The sequence below is a fragment of the Morone saxatilis genome, unplaced genomic scaffold, assembly GCF_004916995.1.
Source record: "Morone saxatilis isolate NCDOM2014 unplaced genomic scaffold, NCSU_SB_2.0 Contig21, whole genome shotgun sequence".
NCBI lineage: Eukaryota > Metazoa > Chordata > Actinopteri > Moronidae > Morone > Morone saxatilis.
The window spans coordinates 6888413-6895982 of record NW_023339774.1 but is presented as its reverse complement, the minus strand read 5'-3'; the positions used below and the strand labels follow the sequence as shown (position 1 = coordinate 6895982).

General features: G+C 39.9%; 1 protein-coding gene across 1 annotated transcript in view; it reads right to left on the bottom strand.

Annotated features, from left to right (window-relative positions):
* il11ra (interleukin 11 receptor, alpha) overlaps positions 1-7570 on the bottom strand; it is a gene marked incomplete in the record, with an annotated part of 41804 nt that overhangs the window by 21842 nt on the left and 12392 nt on the right.

Below are 7570 nucleotides of genomic sequence, written 5' to 3'. Positions count from 1 at the left end.
GCGTGTGTGTGTGCGCGTACTAAACCAACAACATAAGGAGGTCAAGCCAAGATGGTGGGCACAGACTACAATGGCTCTGGTGTTTACTCAGGTCACTATGGCAACCACTGCACACCCCTGTCTGTCTGACCTTTCCAGGCGATAACGCCACTGCTGACGGACGTGTGTGTGTGTGTGTTTGTGTTGTATCTCCATGTGTGAAGCTCCTCAGTAGAAGCTGAGCTCTCAGTGTTTGTGGACATACGTGTCTTTCTCCATGTGTGTATGTTAGTGTGACACAGAGCCGCATGCAGGGTTTAAATGTGAGCACAGCAGTGGAACAAGGGAAGACAGGAGACAAGCTGTCTAGAAAACGGCTTTTGACTCCTTGTGCAGTATAGAAACTGTATATTATATATGGGCCTTAGGATGCTTGTTTTATTTATTATTATAAAAAAAGAAGCACCTTTTCGTATCCAAGCCCTTTCTAATTTTACCATTTATGTGTATATACTTTTCTCAAAGTCTCAACATTAGCAACTGTTGTGCCAGTGATATTTGGATCTTCAAATGTCTTGTCTGTGCTCTTTCAAAAGATATTTTGAGTGTGAAGATTCAACCGATGCCATCCCAAATAACAAACACCCATATGGCTAAACCAATATTCAGGAATTTTGTGATGTTTAGTATTACTAACCAAAACCAGATGAAAATGAAAAATAAAATTAGGAGAGGAAAAAATATCATTCAAAAAAAATTGTAATTTGTAAAATAAGATTTTAGCAATACCATACAGGCTTTTTCACTTTTCTCCCTGTTTTTACTTCTTAATACTTCAAGCATTCTGTGTTAATAAATCATAAAATCTGAAAAAGCTAAAAACCACAAGCCTTAATTATATAGTATAAATGAAAATAGCTCACAGCATTTTCTGTCTTTCTTTTTGTCTTTTTATTTCTATCACAGCCTGTTTCCCTGATGACAGTGAATATCCCTTTTACTGTTGCCAATTACATTATGCTTTTTTAGCTGCCTTTTTCTTTCAGTTTGCCCTTTGTCTCTCTCCCTCTTCGTGCCTCATTGATATATTTGACTTTGTGTGCCTGCTCTTGACTGCATGCTTATCATCTCATCAGAAAGGTGTTAACACATGAGAAACGGAGCAACGATGGGACGCCACACGAAAGAAAAAAAAAGAAAAGAGATCACACAATATCTGATTTTCTCTGTTATATAATGCAATTTTTTCCATTTGTCCGGGAGAGTTCACTGTCAAAAAGGTGTCCAAATTTGCTTAATAATACACAAGGTACAAACAAGGTACTAATTTATTCTGGTACGGTCAAACATTTACTTTTTTTGGAGGTTAAAGCATCTTCTTCTTCATTGTATTTTCCTTTCCCCACTTAAAGCCCCAGAGGAAAAAATAAACATGAAAAAAGGCTGACGTGTTCATGTTGGATAATCTGATGAACTGTCGAGTTGAGGGGAATCAATTTTCAGCCTAATGGTTGGTCAGACTACAGTACCCACTAGTCTTTGGCACTAAGAGGATCAACTGGAGCATTTGGTTGGACCAGGCACATACAGTGTAGGGCAACATAAAACGTACCATTCGAGAGGTCCTAATTTGAGAGGGATCCTAGCAACAGCTAATGGGAGTTTAAATCAAAGAGGAAGAAAATCACAGAAGACAAAGATAACAGAGACACAGAGAGAAAGATAAATGTTATTAGTATCCAGTACAATGCGGAGACAGAGAAAGGTTCAGTCAGGCTTTGAAATCCAAACCATCGAAGGTCTTGAGTGCACATGAGATAAAGAAACAGCTGACGTGGAAAAATGAGAGGTCATGCTCCTGAGGAGGATAAGAAAAGGCGATAAGCATAGGAAATCTGTTACCAAGGAAGTCCAAAGCAGTCCTGGAAATATCTGGCCAGAGATACAGACACAGGCCAGAAAGAAAGAAAGGAAGAAGAGATGTAGAACATGTTGAACACACTTGCAGGGCTTTGATTTTTAAGTAATAATTTGGCCTACAGGTGCCACATTTAAGGCTTCAAATAATGCTTATATGTAACTTTAACTTCTGTTTTATTCAGCTTGTCATTTAACAATAATAATAGGAATAAGAATAATAATACATTCTGTATACTTTACAAATAGAAAAGATCTAAAATATTGAGAAGGGCTATTGCAGGAATAATGCGGATTAGATGCATAATGGAGGACACTGGCCACGCCCACAAGCAATGCGAGGATAAATACATAAAGCTGGACTTCTGCAATGGACAGCCCTATAGAAATACCTTAAGCCATAACACTGATACTGAAAACGGAGAAACTAACCCTACACAATCTAAACCTTGCCAGTACCATTGAGCGCTCGGGCCGCCGGTCGAGCTGCCAGACTCACATCCAACTTTTGCTCAAGCCTAAACACACAAGGAGTAATGGGTGCCATGTGTGTACAGAGATAGCACCCAGCCAATCCACAGACCAAGCTCTGGGTGTGTATGAGTGAGACAGAGGGAGATAAAGAGAAAGAGTGAGAATATTACTGAAGTAATTATATGTTGGGCAATCAGAAAATACAAATCTGATTTTGGCTGGTCATTTTTTCTTGTTCGCCCTTTCAAAAGTTAAAATATTACTTTGTGTAAATGTTTGGCATACGTGTGCGTGTGTGTGCGCGTGTGGGAGTGCGCGGCAGCCGTATCTTGGCCTTAGCTCTACAACGCTGGAATTTCCTCCAGCTCTGTCGCCAGGGCAAGATGGCTACCATATGCCAGCTATTCACACACAGGCAAACACACACACACACACACACACACACACACACACAGAGCTGAATGAAGACCGCAATCCAGCTAGCATACAAGTTTGTAATACTGAAGCCAACCTCACGTATAAACAAAGACACGCTGAAATGCATAATGGGGTGAAGACTGAACTAAAAACACACACACACCCCTTGGCCTGTACGTTTTTGTGATCGTAGATGTGTATGAAAGACTGTCAACCCATGGACACACTACGCAGAGCATGTCATGCCACACACACCAGAATGCAGTTATCCATACACACTAAATTCACATGAACCTCGGATTTTGTCCCGTTTTGAGAGTTTTGTTATGCGACGGATGGGTTCACCAAAGCTTTTCTAATTTGATGAATAATGCCAACCCATTTCTTTCTTTTGTGTATTAGTATTTAGGTACGTATGATTCACCTCCATACATTTGATGACGTGTGTTATTTTGGCTTTTTTTTGTTTTCAATAATAGTCTGTGTGTATGATTCCTTGATCTGTGCATACACAGTGTGTAGCAAAATGTAATAAACGCTTTGGTAACAATGATATAATAATAATAACATCAAAAATGTTAATAAAAAGCCATTCACTACACTCCAGTGTAGTTAAGTCTCAGTTTTATATCATTGCAAGTTGAATACCTTATCTCACAGGAAAAATATATAAATATATATTATTTTTAATAAATTTATTGTTTTAGGCAGCATCCTCAGAAGGAAATTACAATTTCTTCAGAGAATGCAACTTTTATATAACTTATCCAACCATCAATATAGTGAAATCCATCTGGGACTTGCCATGTTGACCCACTGTTTTGGCAAGGAAGTATGGAAATCTGATGGCCTGTTAATGACTGATAAAAAAAGTTAAAAAAAAAAAAACAATAAAAAAGCCTGCTGATGCAGGGAGTGTGTGCACATGTGGTGACTTATTAAATTCTGCAGTTAAAGAATTATCAAAGAGTGTGAGCTGTACTAGATGACAACTAATCAATCCCTACCACAGACAACCTTTATCCTCCTGCGAGGTGTTTATATTACACCGCTCAGGAGGGATCTTAAAAAAATAACACTCTATGCTACCACACAGTGCCATAGTAAACACCACCATGAGCTAATGCAAACCACAGCCAGCATTTCAGTATTCTGACTCCTGTATACAGGGCCACAGCACTGAAAGGGAGGATCTGAAGCTGCTCAAAGACAGTAAAAGACTGGCAATGTCAGTGGCCTAACCTCCTGAGAAAATAGCAAACTGTTTGCTGGCAGAAGAAACATATTACTGTAGGACCAAAAAAGCTGACTTACTATTGAAGGAAGTGCTAGAGCTATACTAATCACAAAGGCAAGTTTGTATGCAAAGAAAATGTGACAACATCTGACAAATATCAAATCCCAACTGTAAAGGAATTTGAATCCTTCGACTGACCATGTAAATCATGAATCATGAACCTTGCTGACATTAACAGTGCCACTTTGTAAATTAGCTGAAGCAGCTCGGTTTAGATGACGACCCGAATCGTGAGTCACCTTTACGCTTCTATAAAACGTAGTGGAAATTGAAAAAAGGATTCTTTCAACGATTACAGAACAAGGTTTGATCTCCAGCACTGATGTCACCTCTGTGACCTAAAGAGAAGGCTTTTCTTCTTTCCAGTGAGAAATCCAACTTTTCTTTAGCTTCATAACATCTGCATTTAAAGTCACTTACATAAGCATTTTGTTCCATCTCAGAGGTCCTCGTGCTCTCCTGCAAGAGAGCCAAAGCACCACAAAGAGAGTGACCAAACAGATGTTCCCATGGACAACACGTGGCTGCCAACATGAGCCATGGCGAACCTTCCTCTAGAGGTGTAACACAACGTAAAACCCATGGTCCAGTTGGTATCACAGTCACGCTTTGGGATCACTGCTCTGAGAGGAATGTCTTGCACCTCAACCTTTCACACCAAACACACAAATGAAACATTGTGCAGAGTCAGGCTATTATTCTAAATGGAGACCTTTTTGCATCTCTGAATTCCTGCAGTTATGTAAAGTGATAACAGGTTGGAATTGGAATTGTATTTCGATGCTTTCAATAATATTCTTCTCTCTTTCTGCGAACTCTGCATGCTTGCGTATTAGGGAACCGTCATTAGTCTGCTTCAGCATAACACAGTCACAAAGATAGAGACTTAAGGTGCGAAGGCTTGTTGCACGGTCAAATAGCTCCAGAAACCCCCTCCGCCCACACTTTTCTGACGTTGGATTAGGAGTTGCACATTCACACCCACTTCATACCCTGCATGGCCAGCTGTGTGGAGGTGAGAATTTGAGACGGGTTTGAACTCTTTCAAGCTCTCCTTTTTATTTGTTACACAACTATTTATGGCACTTTGCGTGTAATACTATAAAAGCCTTCTAGGAGAGACCGATAGATTTAAATGGTAATGCATCTGCCAGTGTGGGGAAACTAAAAAGCTTCCAAAGAGAAGATGTAGACGATATTAGAGGCTCCTAAAACTCTCATTTAACATTGGCATTGGGATTATTTAGACAAGCATGGGTGGATTGACAGTCTGGTGTTCTTGTAAATGGAGAAAGGGAACCTAAATTAACTAAGTAAAAAGGTGACAAAGGAAACTTTTCCATAAACAAAGTCAACTGTGGATGTGATCTCACCTCTCAACATGTTTGGCTGTGTTTAACTATGCTTAACTGTTTGGACTAGGTTCAACTGGAGTCAGCTGGCAGTACCAGAATATTACCGTAAACCGCAGCACTTTATTACTGTGGTTTGGAAAATTCCATAGCGATAGTGTCCTAGTTAAGACTCCCAGTCATCTGTACACTGACCTAAACATCTGTCCATGGCTCTACATCGGTGCTCTGACCAATCACACAGCCTAAGAGCATGTGACTGCCTTTATGTGCTCTCGTATGTTCCTTCATCGCGACTGTAATTTATGCTGTTTAGTTCAGTACCTGAAATGTAGGAATCCGAATCAGTACTGCTGGTAGCCAGAGGCAGATGATGGTCCAGCAAACATCTGCTCTGTGTGAGCCAATGACAAGCCCTTTAAACATACACCCACCTACCCACCCACATCTGCTCTCTGTTATCCAACAAGGCCTTACACACAGACAGACACAGCCACAGGCGCATACACAAAGACGCACAAATCTTTGCTGTGTGATCAATTACCAGCCCTGCACAGCCAACCCATCATCAGAGACAGAGAGAGAAACAAAAAAACATCCACACAGACAGGCAGAGACCAAAAGATGGAGAAGGACATGGAAAAGACGGGTTTTTTTACGACACTTAAATAAGATTTTTGATATTTTGGTTAGTAATGTGAAACTGTGATTCTATTACTAAGACTAACCAAACAAATAGCTCAATTCTAACCACAATGCCTAGATCAGCCATGTGTCAGTTGATGACTAAAAGAAAAGCAAAAATCAAATACATAAACACACACACACACACAAATATTTGCACGCATATGCTGCTGATGATAGCTGTACCAAACTCGGTCCAAGTCAATAAGCCAGCAGGTTGGCCAGCCAACTCACTGTGCCCAGTTTTGCTTTGCCGCACTCCTCTGATGATCTGCTGTGTGAGCAGCAACATGGTGTATTTCTGTGTGTGTGTGTGTGTGTGTGTGTGTGCGCACATATGCACGTCCATGTACATTTGACTGGCGCCATGCTACTGCTGGGAGCAATTATAAAGACATGAAGCAGATAGTTGAAGATTGCTGTTTTATGCAACAATGAGAAACACACACGTGCATGCATATACACAAATATATGATAAACTAGGTTGGTTGGACTACTGTCATTTATTCCCATTGACACTATGTCATTACAATAAGGCAAATGAATTCAAACACAAAGCATCCTGGAGGCTAAGATAGCGCCTGTCATGCTCCAAAAAATCGAGTGACAAAAAAACACACAGCTGGAATAATTAAAAACACATAACTTTCCCTTTCAACTTTGACTGAAGCAAATTTGAAGCAAAATCGCACTCCTCCTCAGTGTCATAACTCAGTCAAATCAGAACACACAGACGTCATACAAGAATAAATATACTTCCCTTTAACTCCCCTCATAATCATCCTGTTTAGACATTTTCTTCAGTATCACAGTAATTCAGTGACTGTTTTTGAAAAAGATGAAATAACATATTTTTGAGTGGAGGGGGACTTTAAGGTTCATGGTGACATTCAAGGTTTTTTTCAGTTCAAACAGAAAAAGCAGCAGTGATGACAAATAGTTTGTATTCTTAACTTTTCACTCCATGGCGCTGAGTTCAAGTTCATCACCCAAAGCATGAAGGGAACTCAAATGAAAACTTGAAAATGGTTCTTATATCCCTGAAACACTGTCCACTGACCATGTGTAGTACAACTGACACGAAAATGGTGCATGTCTCTGTAGGCGAACTTGAAACAGTTGCACATCAAGTCCAAACTTAAAGTTCTGTGAAAATGTGAAAAATGTGTGTGTCTTTGTCTTGTACTTTTACACAACCTTGCTAAAGAAAAGAATGTTTGGGGTTCAGCTACTCTTGGTTAGGTGACGAGAGGATGTGAGATTGAGGTCAGAGTATAATGTTTTTGAATCTTTGTTTTATGTGAATGAAAAGAAGACTATTTTCTGTTCCTTTCATTCATTATCCAGTGTCTAGTTATTACTGTGACCTCAGCCTCTGCTGATGAATCCAAGCCGATAACAGGAAATTATTACATCATACCGATAAGTCCGATATCATGACGAATAGCCC